The sequence below is a fragment of the Eleutherodactylus coqui genome, chromosome 5, assembly GCF_035609145.1.
Source record: "Eleutherodactylus coqui strain aEleCoq1 chromosome 5, aEleCoq1.hap1, whole genome shotgun sequence".
NCBI lineage: Eukaryota > Metazoa > Chordata > Amphibia > Anura > Eleutherodactylidae > Eleutherodactylus > Eleutherodactylus coqui.
The window spans coordinates 183,392,654-183,417,635 of NC_089841.1; the positions used below are offsets into that span (position 1 = coordinate 183,392,654).

General features: G+C 47.7%; 1 protein-coding gene across 3 annotated transcripts in view; it reads left to right on the forward strand.

Annotated features, from left to right (window-relative positions):
* Window positions 1-7,964: 7,964 nt before the first annotated feature.
* Window positions 7,965-24,982, forward strand: part of ASPHD2 (aspartate beta-hydroxylase domain containing 2) — a 55,049-nt gene continuing 38,031 nt past the window's right edge. The window contains exon 1 of one of the 3 annotated variants that reach the window (XM_066603910.1): window positions 7,965-8,066. The gene's annotated coding sequence lies outside the window, so the exon portion shown is untranslated. Of the gene's footprint in view, window positions 8,067-8,132; window positions 8,227-24,982 lie in introns of those variants that run through there. The other 2 variants (XM_066603909.1, XM_066603911.1) reach the window with 2 other exon arrangements.

Here is a 24,982-nt window from a genome sequence, read left to right on the forward strand (position 1 = left end):
ATTTTTATTGAATAATAATAATAAGTGTGCCTTCTTACGATTTCAGATACCGGATCCCAGGATCACTACTGGGTGAGCCAAAGGGCCAAACTGCATGCCAGCTTGTGTTTGCACAAGCACTGCCATTTCAATGCTGTGATCAGTAGGGCCCGGTATCAGAATCATGGACTGGCAGAACTGCGGGGCTGTTACATTTGTGTACCCAGAAGTTGGGTTTTTAGGGTAGCCATGGCCAAAAGGCAAATAACCGTGACTACTTTGGTGTTGGGGGTGGTGGTGTGAATTGTTGTTGAGACTGTCGGAGATAATGCAATGTGTACGGGAAGGATGGTGGTAATGACACCTCCAGCACATACAGCATACAGTTCTTGGTGATAAGTTGTAGATTCTCTGTCAGATGCCAAAGAACCTGCACTACATGCTGCCCAGAGCTTTCAGCTGGTTCTACTACAGCAGCTACAGGACTTGCTGCTGCTTCTCCTGGGCTGAAGCTATTGGCCTGCCCAATTTCTGGAATTGTAGTAATGCAGGAGATGTTGCTGGCTGGACTGACAGAGGCCCCAGGCTGCTACTTAGGCCCTCGTCGGCCAACTCCGACCATATGTCTGCCGATGTTGGTGAAACCCCCAGATGTGTCTTCCTCCTCTTGCTCCTCCTTAACAGTCTCTATGTTGATCCAGGAATTACCTGGCTGCCAAAATGGAGTCAGGAATGAATTTGTTTTCTCCAAATTAGCTCGCAGTTTTTTTTTTGCCTTCCTCTGGACCAACAAGTGGGGGGTAGGGGTTCATTCATTTAGTTCACTTATTAGTTAAATAGTGCCCTTATCACTAGAGTACACTTATCACTACCAGCACAGAGACAGGTCACACAGACCAGACAAAGGTGGAGCTGCAACTCTAGAAACACGATTGGGCCTCGTTCACACAGGCGACACGGCATCACCGCGAGAAAATCACAGCAATATTGCGTCGCTGGTCCGTGCGATTTCGCTGCAGTTTCCTGCGGCGATGTCGTGATTTTGTAGCGCTACAAAGTCACGCGACTTAGTAGCACCACATGCAAGTATTTTTATGGGGGGCTTTACTATAAGCCCTACCCTGAGAATAAGCCCTAGCTGCAGAAAAAAAAAAGTATACATCACCTTAGAAGCGCTGTCCAGGGCTCCGCTGCATCTTCTCCCCGGTCCCCGGCAATGTTGTTCTTCTCTTCTGGCCGGGGATTAAAAAATCCCCGCCTCCTGGAAGTGCTGGCTGTGATTAGCTGACTCTTAGCCAATCAGAGCAAGCGCTTGATGAATGGCTGTGATTGGTTCATCGAGCGCTGGCTGTGATTGGCTACTCATAAGGAAGTGGGTATTTTTCAATCCCCAGCCAGAAGAGATTAAGAATAGTATTGGGGACACGGTGAGAAGACGAGCCAGAGCCGGACAGCTCTTCTAAGGTGATGTATACTTTTTTTCCCCTGCAGTTAGGACATAGGTTATGCCTTTGACAGTAGGATTTCCCACGTATGACGACAGTGTAAAACATCTCATTCTATAGAGAGGAAGCGGGAAGCTATCCAGCAACCAGACCTCAGTGCGATACACATATATCTATCACGCGGGTCGTATTGCAGGCTTTGTACATGTCTATGGCAGATTGTACATCACCTTGAATCTGCAGGTTGCCGCTATTTGTAGTACATTTATTTACGGACGCAGTGTCATAGTTTGTGCGAGATACACCAGCTCCTGGAGGTAAACGTACGGCCTCTTCTGTTTACCTCCAGCTTCACTTCTGGGCGTGGCTGTGTACTCCTTACGGAACTGGTCCCGGGCGCTTTGCCATTTCCTCTTGATGTCATCCACTGCAACAGAATGAAGACACAAAAATAAGCTGTGTAAGTATTTTAATGCTTCCTTGCGTTATTCCTATCAGGCTCCGCTCACATTTGCATTGGCTGACAACCGCCCTTTTCTATTTTGATTGCAGAAAAATGCAAAATATAAGAATGCATGAAAAATTGCCTGTACAACAAAAAGCGGATTCCCTTTGCAATTCCTTTGAGGATAGGTAGTTGCGCAGCATCGTGCGATATTTGTTTTTGGTACACACTAGTGAAGCAAGTGTGAACAAAACTGTGAAAGTCAATGCATTTGAATGCCGGCGCATTACCCTGAATCATACGCGCGGACGGCAATTGCAGAATCCGCAATTCAGATCTGGACTTAGGCCGGTCTCATAGGACCGGATTTGAACTGCGGATTCCGCGAGCATATCATTCGCAGTAATATGCCAATCAAATGCATTTAATTACCTAGAGTCGATCGCATTAGTGTGTCGGAATTGCGTAATTCTCGAGTGGAAAATGAAACCCAGCATGTTCTATTTTATTGTGGATATCTGCGGCATAGAGTCTACTGTTTTCTATGGTTGCGATATATCTGCAGCCACTCTGCAATTACATTGAATGAGTGACGGGTATCTGCGTTATCGCTAAGCGACGGTCACAAAACGGTCACAAAAAAAGTGTACTGCGCATGACCGCCTACGTGAGTATGTGGTCATGAGCGGTACAATTTCGCAGTCATACACAGGGTCATGGCTGGGCCTACAGCTGCTATTCACTGAGGGCCTCCACAAGCGTATTCCACTTATGGCCGTGTGAGCCGAGCCTTATAGGTAAACAACCATATATACTCGAGTATAAGCCTAGTTTTTCAGCACATTCAGAAAAAAAAAAAGCCTTCATACTCACCTCCCAGCCGGCGTCTGTGTCCCCGGCGGTGGTGCGGCAAGCTGCTTGAATTCCTGTGTTCCCAGCAGCAATGCGGCAAACTGCTGGAAATCTCCCCGCTGTCATCCCCCGCTGTCCTCTCTGCTCGACTCTGTCATCCCCTGGCGTCAACGCTGTGATTGGATCGAGCGCCAGCCAATCACAACCAGCGCTCGATCATTCACAGCTATTGCAAGCAGCTTTAGAATTTTTCCCGCTGTCATCTCCCTGCTCGGCTTTCAAATCTCCCGCCGTCACCACGGTGTAAGTAAGCGCTGTGATTGGATCAAGTGCCGGCTGTGATTGGCTGGCGCTCAATCCAATCACAGCGCTTATTTACACAGCACTGACAGAGATGACAGAGCCGAGCAGAGGATGACGGGGATGACAGTGGGGAGAATTCATGCAGGTTGCCACACAGACACAGACGCTGGCTGGGAGGTGAGTATGGAGGTTTTTTTTCTTTTACTCAGTATATACTCGAGTATACCTCGGCTTATACTTGAGTCAATAAGTCTTCCCAGTTTTTTGTGGTAAAACTTATTGACCCGGCTGATACTCGGGTCGGCTAATACTCGAGTATATAGGTTAGTTTTGCTAAATGAGGCCTAAATAGTTTTATTCTTCTGTTCTCGGCGCTAGAGGGCTATGAGGCAAAATAGCTGTGAACTAATACAGGAAAGCGTTCTTTTCCTTGGTTTGCATGTTTTCCAGTCTGTTATCATTGTGCAATATTATTTTCGGACAAGCTTTGGTGTAGATCCAACAATTGGGCACACGAGTCATGAGTGGTACACTAATTTTAAGGAAAAAGGTTATATGTGTGAGTGAAAATCATCCGATCAACTGGCAGAAAGTGGAGAAACACTGGAGCATGTCCGTGCAAGTTTCACAGTCCTCAGAAAACCACCATCAGAGGAAGCAGAGAATTGGACGTCCTGCAGCCGACTGTGTGGAAGATTCTGCGCAAACGTTTGCAATGTTATGACTACCGTTGCAATTCTTACAGAACCTGAAACCAGACGACAAAGCAAGGCAACGGTCTTTCTGCAAGAGGATGCACACTCTGGTTTCAAGGAGCCTTTAGTGTTGAAGCCGCCTTCCACTTTTCAGGCACAGTTAACAAAGGCGCCGACAGAATTTGGGGGTTGGAAAACCCACGTCTACGTGGAGCGTATGTGCGACTCCCTCAAATTTTATGTGTTTTGTGCTATAACCTGTAGGAAAGTGTACGGCTCCTTGTTTCCTCATGGAAAACGAATCTTGGGTATTTCATACCTGGACGCTACAGATATGGCTTCTGCCCCAGCTGGAAAAGGACATCTCCGGTTTCATCTTCCGAAAGGATGGGCCCCCCTCACCCCTCATTTTCACAATGAAGTCAGAAGTGAGTTCAATAGGTGACTACCAAACAGAGGGATCGACCATGCAGGTCATGACGATAGTTAACTTCTTCCTTGGCCTCCACGTTCCTTGGATCTTATGCCTTGTGATTTTTTTCTCTGTGGGAGCGTTAGAGTTCACATACCACCCTCACCACCCACCACGCATGATCGCGTCACAGAAGCCATTGCATCAGTCAGTTGTGATACGCTACAACATGTATGGCAGGAACCTGACTACAGGCTCAATGTGTGTCGAATGATAAAGGGGGCTCATATTGAAGACCTCTTATGTGAAAAACTTCTTTGAGTTTCTGCTTCCATGGATATTAAATTTATGTATCTGAGTGTTATTAAACAAGAGGGTTTCAAATCAGGAAGACTTACATAACACAGATCCTCAATATGGACGTACGATGAAACAGGACACAATTATTCCATCAGTGTTGCATTTATATTTGCATTCATAGCTATTTTCTATTGGGCAAAAAACAAGTCTGTTAATGGACGGGGATCCACCACTCGCAACCCCCACCCATCAGCAGATTGTCCTGCACGCTAACACTGGCTGCAGGCCAGGCATCATCATCAGTGATTAGCTGAGGAAGTCGGAGCGCTAGCTTTACTCCCATTGAAATCAATGGGAGCGCTGCTCTTACACTTCCTGCTCTGGACCATGGTCAGGATATCACGCCCTGTCCTGAGCAGGAGGTGTAAAAGAAGCGCAGTGCGCCTTTTAATTTCATTGGGAGTGTAGCTGGCGCTCTGCCTCCTCTGATCACTGGTGATGACGTCCGGCCGGCTTCCAGTGTTGCGGGCAGGACGATCTGCTAATGGACAGGGGGTTAGAACCTCTGTCCTTCAACTGATGACCTATCTAGGAGATAAGTCATCCGTTAAAGCTAGGAATACCCACTTAAGGATTGGGAGTGGTGGGTGGTAGGAATGTGGATCCTTAAATGGGATACTAAGCAGTGACTGGACACAAGAGTGAGTGTAGAATAGAGCCTTTAACTAAACCAGGAATACAAGGTAGACAAATAGTGTCCAAAGGGCTAGGTGACAAGCAGAGAGGGGTCTGGATCTGAAGAACAAGTGTTAGCCGGAATTCTAAGAGCTGGACAAGACTCAGAATCCACCGGTACCAGACTTGACGTTAAACAGGGCGACCAGATGCAGAACCCACAGAAACAGCAGGCCAGATGAGACTGGTAACAAAACTGTTCTGCGCAAGAACATAGATCCTCAGGCGATAACCGAGGGAGAAAAAACAGGTCTTGATGACATCAGAAACCGGCACTTCCTGCTTCTGACCCAAATAGCAAGTTATCCCCTATCCTGTTGCAGATCGCTGGGGTTCTCATCGCTAAAACCAACACCAATCTCAAGAACGAGTGTCCCATGTCCTCTGTTCTCCTCACTGTGGGGTTACTGCATCCCCCACAGTGAATGTAGCACCATTCACTTTCAATGGTGGCGGTAATTCCATCACTCCCATTGAAATGAATGGAGCGCTGACCGTGCATGCTCAGCCAGCGCTCCAGAGTTACAGGAAAAAAAGCGACCCTTAAAAGTGACAGGAGAGCAGGACACGGGATTCCCATTCTCCAGATAGGAGGGGTCTCAGCGAATGGATAGGCGATAACTTGATATTCTGGTACAACCCCGTGAATGGCAGAGTCCAGACAAAGCTTAGTAGAGCTGAGCAGGTTTTTATGGTATTGCAGACTAAATAAGCTGTAGACAGAACAGTCGAGAGGAGCTTGTCTAAGACCGCATGGGTCAAATGTCATACAGAAGGGCGTAGAGAAGTTGCGAACAGTACTGTATTTGTAGAAGCCTGAAGGCTATATATCTGGCCCCTCCATAATTGTCATACATGTCATATCTTTTATGTGGATGGACTGTGCAAAGTGTCTTGTCTGCTGTTATGTGCATTGCACAGCTGCAGCATGGAAGAGGTTAATGTCTGAAAGTGGCTGGGATATGTTTTGAAAAAGTAACAAGTTTGTTTAGTCACGTGATGTCGTATGATTATAAATACTAGTGATTGGGTTAGGTGTGGTCCTTCTACTTCAATGGCTGAGAGAGGAGGGAGAGTGCCGGCTACATGGGGGTACCTTCAACCCTCATGTGGTGAATTGATGGAAGCGGAGGAGAGGTATCCAGGTTACAACCATTCTAGGAACCACCTCTGAGGAGTGAGAGAAATTAAGGAGTCCGCCATGCAGAGTTTATCCTAAGAGTACTGAGTGAGTGTCAGCGGAGAGTTGTGTCTCTCTCAGGAGAGTGTCTTATTTCCGGTGGGGGGACTTATACTCACCTGGTCCACGGTGTCTGGGTCCCTGGCGCTGCTGATCTCAGGCAGCGATGCGGAAGGCTGCAGTGTCCTCGGCGTTCACACAGAACTCTCCTTCTGGTGACGGGGCTTTGAATACCCCGCCTCTAGCAAGCGAGTGCTGTGATTGGCTTACGAGCGCTGTGGCTCGGCCAATCAGAGCCGGCACTCGATGAGCCAATCACAGCCATTCAGTTATGTAATTCACTGAATGGCTGTGAATGATCGAGCGCCAGTTCTGATTGGCTGGCACTCGATCCAATCACAGCACTCGCTTGCTGGAGGCAGAGTATTCAAAGCCAGAAAGAGAGTTCTGTATGATGCCGAGGACACGGCAACCTGCCACAGCTCAAGGACCAGCAAGAGAGACTGAGACACCGCTGGCTAAGTAAGCATTGTTTGTTTGTTTTTTTTCAATTTGCTTACTTCAGGGGGAGGGCTTACATTTCAGCCCCCCCCCCAAAAAAAGAAAATAGGGGAAGGGCTTATTTTCAGGGAAACATGGTATATGCACTCCCCAAAAAATAAGACCGGTTACACTAGGTGAAAAAAAAAACAGCAATACTCACCTAGCCCGCAGCGTCTGAGTCCCTCACGCTGGTCTCCCTGGCGCTGCGGCAGGCTGCTGTGTCCTCTGCGCTGACAGAGGATTCTCTTCTTGGCGCTTGATCATTCACTGAATGATATCACTGAATGGTTGTGATTGGTTCATCGAGCGCTGGCTCTGATTGGCTGGCGCCCGATCCAATCACAGCGCTCGCTTGTTGGAGGTGGGGTATTCAAAGCCCTGCTACCAAGAAGAGAATCCTCTGTCAGCGCGGAGGACACAGCAGCCTGCCGCAGCGCCGGAAAGATCAGCGCGGGGGGCCAAAACACTGGCAGCTAGGTGAGTATAAGACACCCCTGAAAATAAGTCACCGTGCCTCTTTTGTGGCAACGATTAATATGACAGTGTCTTATTTGTTTCGGGGTACACGGTACTATGAGGTTTCTTTGACATGATGCACATTTACGCACGCCTCCGCACACCTTTTTGTGCACTGAACGATGTTTCGCACGCATTTCTGCCTATCTTACTACCTTTTTCCCCCTACAAGGTACGCTCATTTGCACGCAGCAAAGAAAGACTTGATTGAAATGGCTAATGTGCCTAACGGGTTCCTGATGTGTTTTTTCTCCAGCGGTATTACGCACCTCCCTGTTTATTACGCACCTCCTTGTTTATTACGCACCCCCATTGACTTCTATGGGAAAATAGAGCATGCTGCTTCTTTTTTGTGCGCCGGAAATACGAACTAGCGATCGATTGCGATCAATGGGTTCTATTCTCTGCGTGCGAATACAGCGAGAAGGCTGCGTTACCTCCTGCACCCCCCCTCACCCACAACCCCACTATCACCCGCGGGGAGGACGCGACGCACATCCCAGCAGCAGCGCAGAGCCAAGCCCCTCCCCCCGCACGTGACCGCCCATCACATGACCCTGACGTCAGCGCAGGTCCTAGCGCCCACCACTAGGCTCCAGCTTCCAGCCTGGATTTAAAGGCTCCGTGTGAGCCGGAGATAATGCAGCAGCTGCAGCAGCAGGTTGGTTAGGGGGGGTTTACTGCAATGGACCTACGTATCTAAATGAGTGTACAGAAAGCAAAAAAAAACCCAAAACAAATCCCCCCAACGAGTGGCAGGGTGAGACATGAGCAGAGTGAGAAGACCGAGGCAGCTGCAGCCCCCAGCACTGTGGGAGAAGGTACCGTAACTGCAGCCTTCTCATCCATCACTGCATGCTGGGCGCCTGCATGAGGGGCCTGACAGCAGCACGAGAAGGTGACTGGGTGCTTATTGATTGCCGCTGTGTGATGACAGCGCTGGACTGCTGCAGAGGGGCTCTTTAACTGCTGCTCGGTGGGTAGTCCCAGCAGTGATCTGTAGAAGCACTGCAGATGACCGGCTGCAGCTGCTAATATCTGGGGGGGGGGGTGATTACCAGCAATATGTATGCTGAACAGGTAGAGCCATCTGCAGCGGCAGATCTATGGGTGCCTGATGGGTGCTGCGGCCGCCCCCTCCCCCTACCACTATCCTCTACTCGCAGACGCCCGCATCACTTCTACTTTCTCAAGTGCACCTTTTGAATTTGCATGCGGTGATTTAACGCTCGCTGCACCGCCGGCCCCTTTTTAATAGCGACATAATTTGGCTTTCGGAAACCTATTTTATTTGGAATCTGTATTTTTTTTAAAAAAAGTATATATTGTTTAAGAAATCTTTTTATTTATTTTTTTTGCCAAACTTTTTTGCGTTATGATATTTTTATCGGTTCTAGAAATGTCATTTTATTTATTTTTTTTAACCTGTAGAAAACCGGGTAAAACTTGACAAGGATTGGGATTGGTCCGAGCTGTTGTCATGGTAACAGTAAGCCATTCACAAGGCCGTCTCTTGGAGTGATGAGATCTGCAATTTCTGCTGTATAAATTGCGCTAATTTTTTTGATAAAGGTTGAATTATTGCTGGGGGGGGGGGGGATGTATAGATATACTGTCATTCATCTAGGTAGATTGATGTGTGTATTGTGTATGTACAGAGCAGCCTCAGGGCTTGTTACATCCCATTGTATCCCAAATCTGCAGTCCGTCCCTCATCTGTATCCAACGTTCTCCGGCTAAACAGATACAAAATAATCTATATAGGGGGTAGACGACTTGGAGGGGGGAGGGGCTTCAACTTTGTCAGTGTTCTTGATTGTTATCTAATGTTTGTACAATGTAACATACTTTTATTTATTTTTTTTAAAGTATACCAAACTGTCAATAAGTATACACAACTGTCAGTAATCATACCTTCTGGACGGGATACTGCCCTCTAGGCCTGGCTGGTTTTATACTACTTTTTTTGGAAGTAATATAAACCCTTATTCTTGTGGAGGAAGAGCCCAAAAGAACAAGCGGAGGTTGCAGACAGCGGTCTGGATAGGGGTGCTGCTCCCCAGACTCCGTCCTGCATCGTCTGCCCACAAATTCCTGCTTTCTTTATACCATTTGTATCTTGGTTTCTAGCAACGTGCGTGCGACTCCATGTCAATACGCAATGTAATTGTGTATGCATTATGGATCAGACACATCCATAGAGATCAATGGAGCCCATACACGGGGAATCCGCGGTAAAGCATGCTACGATACTGGCGAAAGTCAATGCCTTTCAACGCCCGTGTACTACCGCATATCATCATCGCGAAATCCACAATTCAAATTCGGTTGTGTAAGGCAGGCTTTAGGCTGCTTTCAAATCGGTGTCAGGAGGGGGGGGGGTCTATTTTCCTGGTCTATTCGGGGGGCAGGAAAGAGGAGTCCCTGCGGCCAAATGGATCTGTCTTCTAATACACCCCACACAGCGCTGAACAGACCCCATTGACTATAATGGGGGTCTGTTTGGTTTCTGTTCAGCTGTCTGGCATTTTACCGGAAAAAAAGCGCTGCATTCAGCACTACTTCCTCCAATATTTTGTGCCGGATCTGCGATGAAACCTCCAAACGAAGATTCCAGCGCAGGTATGAAACCATTCTTGCATAGGCCTCCTGCACACAGGCGGAAATTTCGTTACTGGATTTCCCGCAGAATTTCCGCCCGTGCCCGCTGCCATAGGATTGCATTAGATAATGCGATCCTATGCAGACAGCCACGGCTCCATATCTGGCCGATCAGTGGCAGCGCCCTTCCAGTCCTCCGCTGAAGTGCTGCACTCCTCCGCTGCATACAGTCACGCAGCCAACCATGTCACCCAGCACTACTGAATGGAGTAGGACAGTGGGGAAGCAGCTTCCACCGCTTAAATAAAAAAAATTCTGCGGCAAGGGCCTCGGAACATATTGGCGCCGGGGGATTCCAGGGATTCCTGCACAGCTCCTAGCAGGGTGCATTGGCTGGCATACCCACGCTGCTAGGAACTTCAATACTTGCGCTAATCGGGAGCTAGGGGTGTGACAAGGGTGCTCCTCCATGGAAGCCCTGTCAAACCCCTAGCTTCCGGTGGCATCAAGATATAATCCCTTATGACCCCTCCCCGCAAGTCGTTTTAAAGACTGAAGAAATGCCCTTTAAAGCCTAATGACAAGCAGGCTTATGCAGGCTGAAATTTAAAGAACAAGTGAACGATTCGTGTGCGATGGCTTTGCGTTTACACGAAATGATTATTGCTCACATTCGCTCGTTTGTACGAATTGTGAGCGATTAATCGTTGCGTGTAAATGGGCCTACAGCAGAGACTGTTGGGCATGTAAGCACCTCACAGCTGTCCCAACAAATATCGTTCCTGTGCTGTCACACAGGAGCGATGGCCGTCCAGTGAACAGATGCGTAGCGCGCTGGAGATCTCTTCCAGACGCCCACCTACGTTCGCAGTGAGCTTGTAGGCGTTCAGAGATTGAAGGACTCCTATTTCTTAGAGTTGAAACGAAGCAACTAGTGACTATTGAGCGATTTCTTGCTCATTGCCCCGTTGGTAGCTGCGTCTACACGGGACAACTATTGACGAAAATTGCTGTTTCAAGAGATTATACAGGTGATTTCCCCCCCCCCCCGTAAAGGTGTCTTTAGACCCCATTTACACTGACAGATGATCGCTGAAAAGTCGCTGAAGCGACAGTTTGAGTGACCGTTTTGAGCGATCATCTTTGCATAGTCTATAGTAGCTAATATACAGTTATGAAGGCGGAGCGGGACACAGCCGCGGCCACTAATAGAACAATACAGCTGTTTTGCATAAGCAAAGCTGTATTGTTCTGCATGCTTACAGCCCATGCCCCGCTGTGAATTCACAACTGGACACAGGCACAGAGAATCTTATCAGCGCAGCAGGCTGTGATAACAGCTGATCGCTCAATCCAAGAAAACCTGAAGTGAGCGATCAACGACTTGTGCATGAAAACTGCACAATGTCATTGCATTTAGATGCAACGAAAATCGCTCAAAAGACAGCTTTGAGTGATTCTTGTTGTGTCTAAATGGACTATTAGTCATCAGTCCAGCCTCACTAACTGATCTCCTATGGAGACCTAGACCTCAGTGTGTATATACAGTGACTGATCTCCTATGGAGACCTAGACCTCAGTGTGTATATACAGTGACTGATCTCCTATGGAGACCTAGACCTCAGTGTGTATATACAGTGACTGATCTCCTATGGAGACCTAGACCTCAGTGTGTATATACAGTGACTGATCTCCTATGGAGACCTAGACCTCAGTGTGTATATACAGTGACTGATCTCCTATGGAGACCTAGACCTCAGTGTGTATATACAGTGACTGATCTCCTATGGAGACCTAGACCTCAGTGTGTATATACAGTGACTGATCTCCTATGGAGACCTAGGCCTCAGTGTGTATATACAGTGACTGATCTCCTATGGAGACCTAGACCTCAGTGTGTATATACAGTGACTGATCTCCTATGGAGACCTAGACCTCAGTGTGTATATACAGTGACTGATCTCCTATGGAGACCTAGACCTCAGTGTGTATATACAGTGACTGATCTCCTATGGAGACCTAGGCCTCAGTGTGTATATACAGTGACTGATCTCCTATGGAGACCTAGGCCTCAGTGTGTATATACAGTGACTGATCTCCTATGGAGACCTAGACCTCAGTGTGTGTATACAGTGATATGTTGAAGCTGCAGAAGACAAATGGTGCAAGATTTCTAATTAATTTCCTATTGCAAGAAATGATTGTCAGCCCAAAATACTTGCATTTAAGTGAAAAACAAGGGTTAGGGAAGCCTTTGGGGGGCACATTTTAACTGCTATGGTGTATAATGACCATGGCATCTAAGGGGTTTAATAGGCAGGTTCAGAGTTAACTCTGAAGTTACAATCCCCTTTGACAAGTAGACAGCTGTAATCGCTACAATCTCTTAAGCCACTTTCCATTCTAATGGCTTAGAATGATTTGTTCTTTCTTCCATAGTACATTATATGAAACAATGTAATACAACTTATTATTCTTGGAAATCATTAAAGGGAACCTAAAAATTTAGTCTTTTGTATCTGGTTTCCTAGCAAATTGTGAGCGAATCTGCGCCCATGCACATTAATTGCGTATGCACTGTGGATCGCACGCATCCATAAAGCTCAGTGGAGCCCATACATGCGGAATCCGCGCTAAAATAGAGCATGCTGCGACTTTTCTTCTGCTCGCAGAATCTGCAATTCTGACCCACATGCTGCTTATTACCACGTATCGTGCGCTCGCCAAATCCGGGGATGTGAGACCGACCTTTTGAAGCTTTGCAGAGCTGGGCCGAAGAGGAGTTCAATTAAGTTCATATAGCGACGGCACTGGGAATACAAGTATTTAGGAAAAAAACAAACCTGTTGTGCGCATGACTGACGGCAAGGCGCTACGGTCATCTGCAATACAGAAACCACAGGTACATAGACGGAATCCGCTGTTGGACTCCCGCATGTGGAATCCGGACTACTCGTGTGAGCCCGGCCTTAACGTGTGCCTTTCACATCCATGTGCAAGGTGGCCTTTTTTTTTTTTTTTTTTTACACATAAGTCAGTATAGTCCCATTGATTATATTAGGTCTGTGTGCGGTTCATGCTCAGTCCGTTGCGAATGCAGCCAGCGAGCGAACAAGAAACGTCTGCCATTGAAGACTGATGATGTTTTGCATTTCACACCTGAAAATGTGCAGCCGACAACTATATATATATTTTTGCAGCCACATAAAAGATGCAGTCGGCCTGTAAACGAGTGGGTCAGTGATTGGAAAGGAGTGTTCGTCCAAACGTTTGTTGAGCCCATTCTCTGCTTTGTGTAAAAGGACCCTTGAGGTGCATTAGACACAAAGATGATCGCTCAAAAGATGGCTTTTGAGCGATCAGTTTGCATAATCTACTAATTGGTACTAATGCCTATTAGTACCAATTAGTAGCCTGTGAGCCAAGGGGAGCTGAATTTATTCAGTGGACCGCCCGCTGTTCTCTGAATAAATTCCTTTTGTTCTACTGGTGGGGCTGACAGCTGAGAACAGCTGAGACAATGCAATCAGCTGTTATCAGCGGTCCCCGGGCAGAGCACAGCATGCGGTCCTGCTTATCAGCTGTTCTGCTGAACAACGGTTTTCAAGCCGAACTGAAGTCTGTCGTTTGGCAGAAAACTGAAGGATGGGCACATTTACGTGCAACGATTCACTCAAACGATGGCTTTTGAGCGATAATCGTTGTGTCTAAATGGGCCTTTAATCCTGAGTACTGACCAAACAGGGGGGGAAAAAAGTTTCACAAAGGCTAGCCTAAAAAATGTAAAGGCCCATTTAGTTTGAATGGTCGCTATATTATTTCAATGGAGAGGGGCGGGGAGAGCGAGGAGAGAAATCTTCTGCAACCGCCCCGCTGTGAGCCAGCGATACTAGTGCAGCAGCACGACAGCGAGTATGTGCGGCAAACGAGTGTCGGGCATCGTTTGCCCAACATTCATCCGGTCTAAATGGGCCTTAAAATGCTAGCCTCTCATTACCCATGATGTAATCTTAGTCATTAGCTTCACAAGTCATAGGTGGTGTAGTGGCAGGGAAGGGAGAGCAGATCTATTCTTCATCCATTCTGCTGGAGGAAGCCCTATCCATACATTATATCACCCTGCCCAGAGGTCAGGTATTACAGAGGCCTTGGGTTTATTTCAAGGTAACAAGCTAATGTTAAAAGTAATTAAAGAGTTTATGACTAAACAGTAAAAAGGCTTCACCGCATTGCTGACTCTAACAGATTGTGACCTCTACCCAACTGTATATTAATATTAAGTCAAGCAGCCGAATACAGGGACGAGAATTTACTGCACAGATGACTAATCATACATATAGGTCAGGGGAAGCTTAAAAACTTCGGATCACAATTTCCCATTGTTGAGAGCAATGGAATGGGGGAGGAAGGGAGCGCACAGTGACTGCCACACTGTAGGGCGGCGCACGTGGCTACCTACTACAGGGAGAGTACCTGCGTACATAGAGGCAGATGCAACCTGCCACAAGGTATACAGGGGCTCTGTGTGGCTCTCATGCTGCCGACTGTATAGACCTGATATGACAGTTCTGTTGTGTTACCACAATCCTTCATGATCCTTTTTTCCTCTGCCATTGACGTGGGGCTCATTCTGACAGGCGCATTTGTCTTCGGTCTATGAATACTTGGCATCTTCACAGATTGAAGCGCTGTATATTCAATGCTTATTTTGACCTTTTTGCGTTTTTTTTTTTGAGGGGGGGTTGCATGCGTAATAATTACATGTGCAAAAAAAAGTCCGATAGATTTCTCCTTCCTGCATAAACACGCAGTGAATAAGCATACATCCTACATATTTATGCAACACTATTGACTTTAGTGGGCTATTTTTGATCTGTAATTTGGACCAAAATAGGACATGCTGCATTATTTATTTATTAACTTTTTTGCAAGCGTGAAAAACACAGGTCTGAGTACCCCAATGCAAATCAACGTGGTTTCAGCATTGTTTACTGCACTTGTAAAAAAGTACACATGTAATATTCTGTGTAAATACGTCCATTTGAGCAAGCCCTTATAATAGATCTGTGATGTTAGTGCTGTGTGTGTTTTTGGGGGTGTACCCTATTGTACCGACTCTAGCTTGGATACAAAATGTGATATGGACAGCCATTGAGGCTCTGTTGGGGGGTGTACCCTGTTTTACCACCTCTAGCTTGGATACAAGATGTGATACAGGCGGGCATGGAGGCTCCAGTACCCTGTTGTACCGCCTCTAGCTTGGATACTAGATGTAATACAGGTGTGCATGGAGGCTGTAGCTTGGATACAAGATGTGATACGGGCAGGTATGAAGGCTCTAGTATCCTGTTGTACTGCCTCTAGTTTGATTACAAGATGCAATACGGGTGGGCATGGAGGCTCTCGTACCCTGTTGTACCACCTCTAGCTTGGATACAAGATGTGATACAGGTGGGCATGGAGGCTCTAGTACCCTGTTGTACCGCCTCTATCTTGGATATTAGATGTGATACAGGCGTGTATGGAGGCTCTAGCTTGGATACTAGATGTGATACAAATGGGCATGGAGGCTCTAGCTTGAATACAAGATGTGATACGGGCAGGTATGGAGGCTCTAGTACCCTGTTGTACTGCCTCTAGTTTGGTTACATGATGCAATACGGGTGGGCATGAAGGCTCTAGTACCCTGTTTGGCTGACTCTAGTTTGGATGCAAGATGTGATGCGGCCCGGGCATGAAAGCATATAGGTTCTGTATGGTATCCTGTGGCATATCGATCCACATTTGCTGTAACTGAGTCTCTATATCATGCTTATACATAGGATGTCAAAGTTGGCATCCTAGATGATCCTATGCATGTTGTATTGGCAATAAATCTGGTGATTGGGCAGGCCATGGAAGTGTGGCAATGTTGTGGAGGCATTCCTGTGACAATGGCCATCATCGGTGCCCAAACTAAATCTGAATTCATTGCTGAAGACAACCTGGTATCACTCTATAGCAGTCTAGTTTCATCGTTCATGATATCACTGCAAATAGGGACGATGGTGGGTATCAAAGGCAGTACACGGAATGGGCACTCTAAGACCAAATCTCCTTCAGTCAAGTGCCTGGAAATGGTTACAAGAGACCCAGGGACCTGTAACAATGGTGCCACCTGTCTCTGGATGGTCGACAGCAAAACAGTTGAAGCTGCTTGTGCTTGTTGGGTGAACAGACAATGCTGTCTACTGGTGGTCTGTCGAGGGCGTCCTGAACCCTATCATCTTGACTGCATGTCCTTACAAATCCACTGATCCCGACATCTCCTAATCATCTGGTCCGAACAGCCTAGGTGGGGGGGGGGAGGCAATTCTTTGATACGACCATCCAACTTCTCAAATTCCAAAAATGTGCCCCTCTGAAACTCTGTTGGCTGGGCGAAATCTCTTTGATTGCATCATAGAGGCGTCTAGTGGTCAACAAGCTCTACGCAAGTGGTAAAAACAGAGGTCCCCTACACACAAGCAGCCACTGAGAGCCTTTCTATAGGCCAAGGGTGGAACACTTTTACGGTCTCAGGTGACAAGACCATTCATCCAATCATTGGCATATCTGCCTGAGATGTAACTGTGTGCCGAGTTTTGCAGCAAAAGGACAATTCCTTATCCACATCTAGATCTAAAGAATCTAGCAATGAAGTATATGGTCTGTAGAGCAGCTCAATGGTTGGCACTATAGCCATGCAGCGCTGGGGTTCTGGGTTCAAGTCTCTGTGTGGAGTTTGTATGTTCTTCCTATGTTGGTTTACTCCCATACTCCTAAAACCTACTAAGAGTGTTTGCAGACAGAACTAAGTAGGACACAGTGCAGATGAGGATTCAGTGAATTCAGTGAATCCCGCAGTGGATTCTGGCTGTGCGCCCGGCCGGTCATCCTTCGGACCTCACTTAGCGTGTGGGTTGTGGTTCGGACGCATCCATTGACATCAGTGGAGGCCGTCTGCGCAGATTCCATGGTAAAATAGAGCATGCTGCGATTTTTCTTTCGTCCGAGGAATACGCAATTAGTATCCGAGTGTGAAGGAGAAATCGAAAATCCATGCCTTTCAATGTTCGCATTGTACTGCGGTAAGTCTTTGGGGACGCCGATCGCATACTCCGCAATTCAAATCCGGTCGTGGGAGACCAGCCCAAAGGCAGGTTTCACATCTGCATTGGTGGATTCTGGTTTCCTGCGCCATTCGAAAAGCGGGATAGGGGAAATTCCCTGGCCGAATTAATCTGATTTATGACCAAACTGAATAGTGCCAACCAGACCCCATTGGCTATAATGTGGTCTGTTTGGTTTCTGCTCAGCTGCCCGGTATGTTACTGGACGAAAAAGCGCTATTTCTTCCGGTATTTTGTGCCGGATCTGCAACGGCGCCTCCGACCGGCAGGCCCAGCGCTGCTGTGAAAGCAGCCTAAATACTATGAGTGCTGCTACTGAATTATTTTACCTATTCTAGCTTTATTTCCGCTTTTGAGTTTATATTATGGATGTTTTTGCTAATAACTGTAGTGACAGAATCTAAATGATATTGGGGGTCCGTGTGAGTCTCATCATCTGCCTGTCTTTGTGCTCTGGGTGGCGGTGCCAGGAGCAGAGGAGGGCTGCTGCATGTAGAAGCATTAAATATTTGTAGTCCCAGCAGCTGGTCCTGAGTGGGTGTATTACAGAAACAGCTTTTCTCTTCACTAGCGTATTTTGTCAATACAACACTATTGATATAAAGCAGAGCGACCTGCCACAACAGAAACATCCTCCACATATTCCATGCAGTGCAAGGACGTACAGAAAAGAAAAAAGCTTTTTTTTGTATATTCTGAGGCAAATTAACTTTAACCCCTTAAAGGTGTAGTCCGACTTAAAATTTTTTTCCTCTGCAACATCCATACTTTTTATCATTTATTTCTTCACTGTCCTATCTCATTGCTGTAGGAGATAGTGTTGTGCTTTTTTTTTTTTTTTGCCTTTTCAGGGAATAAGTTTTTATTATCGTGGTAACCACTTAATACAAGGCAGTCCTGGGAGCCTTCACTAAGCAACAATTGGCATTCCTACAGTCGCATCACAGTGCGCCAGTGGTGAATCACAAGGGGAACCTTCCCCCTCAAGTTGACCACTACTATGCCGTGGTCAGAAGTGGCCGCGGATGTAGGCTGTGAAATACCAACAGTCGGAGATCACTCTAATTGGGGCTGTTTGCGGCGGGTGTCTGTTTTAGAAATCTGAAACCCACAGGGTATGTGGATGGCTGGGTTCCTGAGTCCACTTCGTACCCACACCACACCTTTTGTTATGTACAAGTACATCAGAGATGGGAAAATGGTCATTTTCTTAAGCACTTTTTTTTTTTAATGTCCACTAGCATTGCATTATAACGCCACCTATTAGGCCTTTCCTAAAACACAACTTAATAGACATCTACACGTGACAGCCATTGGTCTTGGCTGGAGGTCCACTATGACGGTCACTATTACTACTGGGGTTATTATAGGGGTCACTATTACTACTGGGATCACTATTACCACTGGTGTAACTTTGGCAGTCATTATTACTACTGGCATAACTATGGGGATCACTATTGTTACTGGAGCCACTAATGGGGACTCTATTACTATTGGGGCTATTTGAGGGATACTATTAATCCTAGGGCCACTGCGCGTGTTGCTATTACTCGGGCCATTAAGTGGTTTACTACTACTATTGGGGCTACTACAGGGGACACTATTACTCTGTTACTTCAGACAAGTCTCAGTGGTTCAAAATGTGTTGTGAACTTGTATATTGTCATTTTCAATGCCTTTAAAACAATTGGTTTCTCTTGTGGGTGGGGATGGGTGCTATTTCACACCTTGCCTCAGACAGAATAAAGGCTTGGGGCACCCTTGACAAAGATCAGTGATCCTCCCATTGTTTACATCCATTAGATACCATGGTCACTATTGATTGCAGCATCTAAGGCGTTAAATGGCCATCACAGTGGGAAGACAGGCTCTGAAAAATGACATTTGTCTGGTTGATAAACGGCATGAGCAGGGGCGAAGGTGCAAAAGTTTATCTTGGGAAGGGGGGGGGGGGGGCAACTTCTCTTAACCCCTTAACTCTGAGGCGTAACTTGAAGCTCCCGGGCCCCAAAGCAAAACCTGTAACTGGGCCCCCAACTATAATGCTTTACTCATAGTACTGGGTTCCCTATATGGAGAAGAGAGACCTTATGGGGCCCTTAAGCTCCTGGGCCCGGGTGCAACTGCATCCCCTGCATCCTCTATAGTTACGCCAGTGGGCATGAGGTTCTTTCATCAGCACTGCAGGAAGGACCTTGTTCTCAGAAGTCATTATAACCGTATTGTATATATTATGTGCAACCAGAAATTGGAAGCTGTTGGTGCCATATTTTTTTTTAACCTCTTTAGCGTTTTGGCGTGATTCTTCAGCCAGGGGAAACTTTTCTGTATCTATTAAAAACTAGAAATGATCTTTTTTGCCAAAGTGTTCGCTCTACATTAACATTATATCCCCTCTAGCATACGATAGGTTAATTAAACATAAAATCTCTCCTTGTGGAAATGAATTTGATTTTCCGCTATGGAATTCGCCCAGAGTGAAAAAGAAAGTTTAGTCTCTTCTGCAGACAGCGTGATTTATCTTTTCACCTTGATCTTTCTGTCTCTGTCTTTATTGTGGTCTTTAGTTCTCTCTCCCTGTCTCTGCAGCAGCTATAAATACGACTGCCCGCATTGAGATCTATATCCATTAAAGGAGTTCTCCAAGTTTAAGTTTTTTGTGTTTTTTTTAATTTCTGTTCCTCATGCCTAAAAATAATGAAAGATTGTGTACTTGCCTCGGCTTCGGAGCTGCGGCTCCATTCTGTGTTGAAAAGCTGCGGACAACCAATTTTTATTTTTTTTTATCTCAGACTTTCGGACTGAAGAAGAAAAAAAAATTAGCTTATATGAATTAGGCCTCATGTCCACGGGTGCACACGGATTCCAAGCGCAGAAGCCCGCCACGGAATTCACCAGTGTCCCTGCACCCATGGACACTTTCTCACCTGTCCGGTAGCAGTGCGGGTCTTCTCCGTCCTGGCCGGATCTTCTTTTCTTCTGCACTGCGGAGTGTGCGTGCCGCGCGCAGTGCTTTTTTCCCCTTAAATCTCCTGCTTGTCCGCGGATCTGTGGCACGTCTGCAGTGTCAGCTGCAGGTGTGCTGCTGATCGGACAGCTTCCCTTCAATGGAAGCCGTCCTTGGGGGAATCCGCAGAAAATGAGCATGTTGCATTTTTTTTCCCCCCATGCAATCCACACACCGGGATAAAATGACATCAGCAGGTATTTATTTACCCACGGATGCCCAATGATTGTATGTGGGCATATTGAACTGCAGATTGTCCCGTGGACATGAGGCCTAAACCTATTCAAATGTATGTGTTATTTATCCGTTCAAGTTCTATCCATCTTAAGGGCTCATGCCCACAGCCGTCGCGGGATTGTAAACAAACCACGGCCGCTGCTGATCACGGAATATTGTGCATTTTTCCGCGGTCTCCATCAAGGCTATATTGATGCAGACCTCCTGCGGCATAAATCTGCGGTAAATAGAACATGCCTTTTTTTTTTTTTTTTTTACTGCTCGCTCGGCATTGGCTGGCAGAAAAGCCATTCGGTTCAATAGCACCTAATAGCTGCGTTATTCCACTGCGGGAACAGCAGTACAAATCCGTTTGTGGACATGAGCCCTAATAGATAAGAAGTAGCAAAGTAGAATTTTTGGTTGTTAACAAATAGAATACAAGTTTCCAGGAACTTTCCTTTTATAATGTATACATTTTTCTGGAATATGGAAGTTTGTGAACCCTGCTGGCAACTTTGTTTGTCCCTATTTCTTTTATACCCAGATATGAATCAAACATGCAAAAGAAAAGACTTAAGGCCCATTTAGACACAACGATTATGGTTTAAAATTCGCTCAAAAGCCGTCTTTTGAGTGATAATTAGAGATGAGCGAGCACCAAAATGCTCGGGTGCTCGTTACTCGGGACGAAATTTTCACGATGCTCGAGGGTTCGTTTCGAGTAACGAACCCCATTGAAGTCAATGGGCGACCCGAGCATTTTTGTATATCGCCGATGCTCGCTAAGGTTTCCATTTGTGAAAATCTGGGCAATTCAAGAAAGTGATGGGAACGACACAGCAACGGATAGGGCAGGCGAGGGGCTACATGTTGGGCTGCATCTCAAGTTCACAGGTCCCACTATTAAGCCACAATAGCGACAAGAGTGGCCCCCCCCCCCCTCCCAAAAACTTTTACTTCTGAAAAGCCCTTATTAGCAATGCATACCTTAGCTAAGCAACACACTACCTCCAACAAAGCACAATCACTGCCTGCATGACACTCCGCTGCCACTTCTCCTGGGTTACATGCTGCCCAACCCCCCCCCCCCCCCCCCCCCCGCAGGCACACACTGCAGAGGGTTGGCACGGCTAGGCAGCGACCTTCTTTAAAAGGGGCGGGGCGATAGCCCACAATGCTGTACAGAAGCAATGAGAAATATAATCCTGTGCCACCGCCATCAGGAGCTGCACACGTGGGCATAGCAATGGGGAACCTATGTGCCACACACTATTCATTCTGTCAAGGTGTCTGCATGCCCCAGTCAGACCGCGTTTTTTTATAAATAGTCACAGGCAGGTACAACTCCGCAATGGGAATTCTGTGTGCACCCACAGCATGGGTGGCTCCCTGGAACCCACCGGCTGTACATAAATGTATCCCATTGCAGTGCCCATCACAGCTGAGGTAACGTCCGATTAAATGCAGGTGGGCTTCGGCCCACACTGCATGCCCCAGTCAGACTGGGGTTCTTTAGAAGTGGACACATGCAGTTACAACTCCGTGTGGACCGACAGCATGGGTGGGTGCCAGGAAGCCACCGGCGGTACATAAATATATCCCATTGCATTGCCCATCACAGCTGAGGTAATGTCATGTTTAATGCAAGTGGGCTTCGGCCCACACTGCATGCCCCAGTCAGACTGGGGTTCTTTAGAAGTGGACACATGCAGTTACAACTCCCTGTGGACCCACAGCATGGGTGGCTCCCTGGAACCCACCGGCGGTACATAAATATATCCCATTGCAGTGCCCAGCACAGCTGATGTAACGTCAGCTTTAATGCAGGTGGGCAAAAAATTAATTGGATTACACTGTAGGCGAGTGCCCCAAAAAATTGGTGTACCAACAGTACTAATGTACGTCAGAAAAATTGCCCATGCCCAACCAAGAGGGCAGGTGAAACCCATTAATCGCTTTGGTTAATGTGGCTTAAAGGGGTTGTCCCGCGCTGAAACGTGTTTGTTTTTTTTTCAACAACACCCCCCCCCCCCCCCCCCCCCCGTTCGGCGCGAGACAAACCCGATGCAGGGGTTAAAAACACTACCGCACAGCGCTTACCTGAATCCCCGCGCTCCGGTGACTTCTTACTTACCTGCTGAAGATGGCCGCCGGGATCTTCTCCCTCGGTGGACCGCAGGGCTTCTGTGCGGTCCATTGCCGATTCCAGCCTCCTGATTGGCTGGAATCGGCACGTGACGGGGCGGAGCTACCAGGAGCCGGTCTCCGGCACGAGCGGCCCCTTCAGAAAACAAGAAGACCGGACTGCGCAAGCGCGTCTATTCCGGCGATTAGACGCTGAAAATTAGACAGCTCTATGGAAACGAGGACGCTAGCAACGGAGCAGGTAAGTGAAAAACTTCTGATAACTTCTGTATGGCTCATAATTAATGCACAATGTACATTACAAAGTGCATTAATATGGCCATACAGAAGTCTATAGACCCACTTGCTTTCGCGGGACAACCCCTTTAATTTGTAACTAGGCCTGGAGGCAGCCCAGTTAAAATAAAAATTGGTTCAGGTGCAAGTTTCAACGCTTTAATGAGCATTGAAACATATAAAAATTGTTTACAAAAATTAAATGACTTAGCCTTGTGGGCCTAAGAAAAATTGCCCGTTCGGCGTGATTACGTCAGGTTTCAGGAGGAGGAGCAGGAATATTATACACAGATTGATGAAGCTAAAAGGTCCACGTTTTTGATGGTGATAGAGAACGATGCTTCCATCCGCGGGTGCAGCCTACCTATTGCTTAGGTATCGCTGCTGTCCGCTGGTGGAGAAGAGAAGTCTGGGGAAATCCAGGCTTTGTTTATCTTGATGAGTGTAAGCCTGTCGGCACTGTCGGTTGACAGGTGTGTACGCTTATCCGTGATGATTCCCCCAGCCGCACTAAACACCCTCTCTGACAAGACGCTAGCTGCAGGACAAGCAAGCACCTCCAGGGCATACAGCGCGAGTTCAGGCCACGTGTCCAGCTTCGACACCCAGTAGTTGTAGGGGGCAGAGGCGTCACGGAGGACGGTCGTGCGATCGGCTACATACTCCCTCACCATCCTTTTACAGTGCTCCCGCCAACTCAGCCTTGACTGGGGAGCGGTGACAGTCTTGCTGGGGAGCCAGAAAGCTGTCAAATGCCTTAGAGAGTGTTCCCCTGCCTGTGCTGTACATGCTGCCTGATCTCTGCGCCTCCCCTGCTACCTGGCCCTCGGAACTGCGCCTTTGGCCACTAGCGCTGTCGGATGGGAATTTTACCATCAGTTTGTCCGCCAGGGTCCTGTGGTATAGCATCACTCTCGAACCCCTTTCCTCTTCGGGAATGAGAGTGGAAAGGTTCTCCTTATACCGTGGGTCGAGCAGTGTGTACACCCAGTAATCCGTAGTGGCCAGAATGCGTGTAACGCGAGGGTCACGAGAAAGGCATCCTAACATGAAGTCCGCCATGTGTGCCAGGGTACCTGTACGCAACACATGGCTGTCCTCACTAGGAAGATCACTTTCAGGATCCTCCTCCTCCTCAGGCCATACACGCTGAAAGGATGACAGGCAAGCAGCATGGGTACCCTCAGCAGTGGGCCAAGCTGTCTCTTCCCCCTCCTCCTCATGCTCCTCTTCCTCAACGCGCTGAGTTATAAACAGGAGGGTGCTCTGACTATCCAGCGCATACTGTCTTCCCCCGCCTCTGTTTCCGAGCGCAAAGCGTCTGCCTTTATGCTTTGCAGGGAACTTCTCAAGAGGCATAGCAGAGGAATGGTGACGCTAATGATTGCAGCATCGCCGCTCACCATCTGGGTAGACTCCTCAAACTTTCCAAGAACCTGGCGCCCATGTTGGAGTTGGTATTCCACTATAGCTCTACGCTGCTCATAGAGCCTGGCCAACATGTGGAGCGTAGAGTTCCACCGTGTGGGCACGTCGCACAGCAGTCGGTGCACTGGCAGATGAAGCGGATGTTGCAGGGTGGCAGCGTCCGTGTGGGACTTCCGGAATAGTGCGCAGAGCCTGCGCACCTTTCCGAGCAGGTCTGACAAGCGTGGGTAGCTTTGCAGAAAGCGCTGAACCACCAAATTAAAGACGTGGGCCAGGCATGGCACGTGCGTGAGGCTGCCGAGCTGCAGAGCCGCCACCAGGTTACGGCCGTTGTCACACACGACCATGCCCGGTTGGAGGCTCAGCGGCGCAAGCCTGCGGTCGGTCTGCTCTGTCAGACCCTGCAGCAGTTCGTGTGCCTCTTCTCTCCTAAGCTGAGTAGTTTCAGCACGGCCTGCTGACGCCCACCGCTGTGCTGCCACGACGCGCGACACCGACTGCTGGCGACGTGCTGCTGCTGACACATCTTGATTGCGAGACAGAGGTTGCGTAGGAGGAGGGTGGTTGAGTGGAGGAAGCATACACCGCCGCAGATATCACCACCGAGCTGGGGCCCGCAATTCTGGGGGTGGGTAGGACGTGAGCGGTCCCAGGCTCTGACTCTGTCCCAGCCTCCACTAAATTCACCCAATGTGCCGTCAGGGAGATGTAGTGGCCCTCCCCGCCTGTGCTTGTCCACGTGTCCGTTGT